We start from the raw sequence: 5202 nt of genomic DNA, 5'->3' as shown, positions 1-5202 counted from the left end.
AATGTTCCGCGACGAATAATAGTACAATCAAAATACGTATTTGATAATAAAATATGTTATATGAATTTTTAAAATAATAGTAGGCGCATTTTAACGGCGAAACCTACAATTATCCGTTTTTAAAATAAGGAATAATTTTCAAACAAAATTATGTTGCGAATAAATTTTCATCTAAAATATAGTACCATGACAAGTGTTAAATGATGTCACTTCCGAAAGGGAAAATCACTCTTAAAACAAAGGAGCTTCTGAAATGTAGATGCATATTTTTTGGTACATATTAATTATTATATTTTCCGTGATGTTGTTACGTTCAGTGGCGGATTAAGGGGGGTGCTGAAAGGGCTGCAGCTACGGGCCCCCGATTTTTAGGGGCCCCCAAATTTACCACCTAATTGTAACTAGTAAAGACATAAAAAAAAAAACAAAAAAAAAACCCCATCTACATTGGTCAGAATACAATAGGATATCATATTACGTTTTTTTCCCAAATTTACATACCAGGTACAAGGGGGTGGAGGCGGAGGGAGGGGGGGGGGGGGGGAAGGCTCACTTAATCGACCCATCGCCATCCACCTCAGGTAAAACAATCTCCAGGCGACCGTAGTTCTCTTCCCTGCACATAACAACTAGGTGCGACACTAATGTCTTCCTATAAAATACAGCATTGTTCAAGTTGAGATGGGGAAGGAAGGGGGGGGGGGGGTAACTCACTAGGCCTAACATCAACCGTGGCCTCAGTTGTAACAATAAACAATGGCGAACTTTGACCTTTAAGTATTTTTCTAATTTAATTAAACTGTGAACTCTGTCCGACCCGTTAGGGTAATGGAAACTGGAACCTCTTGTGTTGAGCTTGGCATATCACCCCCCCCCCCCCCCACTTCCGGTATGCCCCCAAACTATATCTTCCTCCCCGAAATCCCATTCGGAATTACATTTGTTGAGTCAGTCATTCTTTTCGATTTATTCGCACGGAGTTAGTTCAAAATTTTTCTTGATTTCCAACCCTCCACCATTATCCAGGCTTCAGACTTTTCAGATAGACAATTTTTATTTATTTTTTGGAAAGGCCTCTGTTTTGTGATGTCATTATATATATATATATATATATATATATATATATATATATATATATATATATATATATATATATATATATATATAGTTTAGGGGGCCCCGGAAAAAGTTTCAGCCAGGGGCCCCGCAGAAGCTTAATCCGCCCCTGGTTACGTTATGCCTATTTCTTCCCTATTCATTTATATCTAGATTTTTGCCTATATCCTTTTTAATTGATTATAAAATAAAATAATAATAAAGAATAAGAAGTTTTAGATTACATTTTAAATGGGGAATGAGGGGGGGGGGGAGGGAGTCTTCCATGAACGACCCACCGCTTTCACACTGGTTTTTTTTTTTAATAAAAAAAAACAATGTTAGAAAAAAGGAATAAATTGTAATCTAAATTGATTAACATACTCTATGTTGACAGAATTTAGAAAAGACTTAGGAAAAATAATGATGTTTTAATGAAAAATGTAAGTGCAATTTCATAGTGCTCATAGGGGAGTCCGGGGTATACAGGATCAAACGACCGCCGGGGCGCCCTTTGTTGCGCCTGTTGAAGTTTGACCATAGCATCAAGTAGTACCCCTGACCCACCGTGCAGGACGTCCAATCAACGGACCCTAGGTGCTAAGATAGCCGCGCGCTGGGAAACTCGCGTTGCCCAGTTGAGGTTTGTAACGATGCATGTACATCTACGGGTGCCGGATTCCCAATAACGTCAAAGCTCAAGTTGAAAATTACATAACATTACTGCAATCACACAAAAAACACGTTTTGTGTCAGTCAAGTGGCACCCAACCACGCCTTTATATATAATGTAATTCCATCAATTGCTAGCCCGAGAACTCCTGTAGATTTATTAATCGTGAGGTTGTTTAGCGAACCTGGCCTCGTCCGCCCCCATCCACTTCTGCATGCCATTGCATGTACACTATGGAATAACTTGGGGACTTTTACGGGTTTAAAAAAAAAATTCTACAGCTGAAAAGAAAGTTGATTTCTTTTTTATTTTCTTTTTAGAATTATCTATATAAAACAAATATTAAAATTTCAATGTTTAAGTTTTAAGAAATAAGTATATATATATATATATATATATATATATATATATATATATATATATATATATATATATATATATATATATATATATATATATATATATATATATGTATGTATATATTTTTATATACATATATATATATATATAAAATTGTTTATGTATATATATGTATATATGTGAATATAAATATATGTATATATATGTATAAAAATACATATATATGTATGTATATTTAAGGGCGCCTATGTGAATTTATATTTTTTTCTTCTCAAATTTTTAATGTTTCAGGGCTGAGCATGTGATCATGTCCTTACAGTTTTTTATTCCCCTAAAAAAACAAATATTAAAATTTCACTGTTTAAGTTTTAATATTTTAAAGGGCGTCTTGGGCTCCTATCCTATGTTTTACTTATGCTAGCTTTACTGTAGCTACGCCGCTGTCTCCACTGCTGTTTGACATTACGGGGAGGGGGGGGGGGGGTAGTACGTCTGTAGGGTTGGGGGAATTTCCCGTTCAGGTCAGGTTTCAAAGGGCGCATTTAAATTTACAAGTGAAGGATGCCATCCAAAAAAAATATACAAGTGAAGGATGCCATCAAAAAAAAAAAAAGTTAATGTTTAAGTTACCTTTCCATTACATGATCGGACCTGGATCACACAAAAAACACCGTTTGTAATTAAGGCGCCAGGCAAGTGTCGATGAGCTGTACCTTTATTTATATGCTAATTTTCTCAATTGCTTGCCCGACAACGCAACAATGCTGTAGGCCTTTTGTTATTTATACAAGCAGGTCCTATTTGTCGTCTCCCCCCCCCCCCCCCCCCCACCCCCGTTCCTTCATGCCTATGCCTGTACACTATTGAAGAACTGTGAGCCTTTAATTAACACATTATTTCTACAGCAGGAAAAAAAACAGGATTTCCATTTACTTTTTTAAAATAAATGGATACAAAACAAATATCAAATTTCTTATGTAAAATTTTACATGGGTCAAACAGGAAAAATGGCTCATATATTTCCATGGACCTTATGCCTTGCTGATACTTGTTACGCAGTAGCTGCGCCGCTGACACAACACAATAACACGCCCACCGTTTTCACACGCATTTGACGAACACGCCAACAGATGGCACAATGTGTGCACACCAACTGCTCGACGGCAGCGTGCTACAATAAATCACACACTATAGTGTCATTACCTACACAATGCCTAGGATTTTAATTGCATTTATGGACAAACAATAACGCTAGGCTGTTATATTTACATGGCCTCCCCCGAAGAAACCGAGTTTTTACGTAGGCCTAACCTAACGTAATCATAGTTAATGCAGGGCTAGCATTGTTAACGTGATACCTTCAACGACTTTATAACAACTCCGATAACCCATTGTTTCTTTCAGGCATCTCTCCTGTAGACACCCCCCCCCCCCCCCCCAGCACGTTCACTCCACTCCAGGACGAAACAAACATATTCTTTAACATTTGTTCCCCCACTTCCCCCAATCGGAAGTTTCAAGTTCACTCCTCTGAGCAAAAAAAAAAAAAGAAACCCTGTACACAATTGCAGCTTAGCTGTCTACATTTCAGAAAGCAGACGGGGGGGGGGGGGGGAAGTGAGTTTCACACAAACAATATAATTACATCTTAAATATAACTGAACTAAAGTATATATGAATTACGTCCCCTTGTTGGTCCGCCACGAGTGAAATCTCAGGCTTTGCTGTCACTAATGGTCCTATAATGAAATAAGCTTTTCACTATTTGTAGGGTCACGTGATTTGTGTTTCTTATCTTCCTTAAAAATTAGCAGTATAAAACAAAATACATTTTTCAACATACGCGTCACATAGATCTACATTTATTTTTTATCATCGCCATCTTTAAGATTATGTCTTCGTAAGAGCACACTGTCACTGTGTAGACAGATGGTAAAATATTCTCGGAAAAACAATAACTCTTACAGTGAAGAACAAAAACTACATGCAACCAAGATATTATTACACAACAGCATTTATCTCCCCTGTGTCCTACAGCACTATCGATTATAAAAAAAAAAAGAAGAAATGAGAAGCATCACACACAACTTATAGTATACTAGTATAGTGTTATAGGCGTGGCCCAGTGGTTCCCAGCCCGTTGTTTTGTTTTTTTAAACAATTGTTCCTTATTCTAAAAAAATCATTTTTTTTCTCTCACATTTAAAATCTAAATCCTGGTCCGCTCATCAGTAGAACTTCAAAGTTTATACTCCAAACTCCAGAAAATGTAGAGAAATATTTAACTAGCATAAAATAAACATGTTTGCTGCAAACAAGCTAAGGTATGGTAGCTAATAGCTTACCGGTTACCGACATCCATACAACAATAGATTAGAGTGTGCTGTGCAAGTGGGGCAAGCTGTAGTATAAGGGGAATAAAAAACTGTAAGGACATGATCACATGCTCAGCTGAAAGCCCTGAAAAATTAAAAATGTGAGAGAAAAAATATAAATTCACTTAGGCGCCCTTAGATATACATAAATATATGTATTGCATATATATATATATATATTCACACAAAATATTCTAATAATATTCCAGGTCACTGTGAAAAAAAATGAGTTGATGAAAATCCTGTTCCTTGAACAGTTCTATAAATTTCCTCTATTTCTACGATTGAAAGGTGTTAATAAAATTTCTTATTCCATTATTCCACAGATTTTATGCTGCACTGTTGAAGTTTTCTGCCTCTAATTGTAACACTGGTGATGCATTATTTGTACCCTATTGTTTAGAAAGTTTGTGTATAAATGAGCTGGAGAGACTGCTGGGGGGCTGCACCTGCCCTCATCAGTTCTCTGAATCTGGAGCTCTTCATTAGTCATGTCTAGAGTCAGTCGATCAAGGAGTCAAGAGTCTGGACATTTTTCTCTGACTCCACTATTGTGGTTAAGGATGAGTCTGGAACAATAGAGAATGTGCACATCAAAGTAAAACACTTGTTGGATACATTTTAATTAAACATGATAACAAAAGCTTTATTTTAAAAATTAGTTTTATTTGACTTATCATAGGCTGTACTATAAGCAGA

At 36.4% G+C, this 5202-nt stretch overlaps 1 long non-coding RNA gene across 1 annotated transcript; it reads left to right on the top strand.

Moving 5' to 3' along the window:
• Positions 1–188: 188 nt before the first annotated feature.
• On the top strand, positions 189–5152 carry LOC131956048 (uncharacterized). Its single transcript, XR_009388928.1, has 2 exons — positions 189–273; positions 4830–5152. It is a non-coding gene; the product is annotated as an uncharacterized LOC131956048 (long non-coding RNA).
• The last annotated feature ends 50 nt before the right edge of the window (positions 5153–5202 follow it).

The sequence above is a fragment of the Physella acuta genome, unplaced genomic scaffold (genome assembly GCF_028476545.2).
Source record: "Physella acuta isolate Inbredline_101_S28 unplaced genomic scaffold, ASM2847654v3 ptg001125l, whole genome shotgun sequence".
In the NCBI taxonomy this organism is placed as follows: domain Eukaryota; kingdom Metazoa; phylum Mollusca; class Gastropoda; family Physidae; genus Physella; species Physella acuta.
This window is presented reverse-complemented; position numbering and strand designations above follow the sequence as displayed.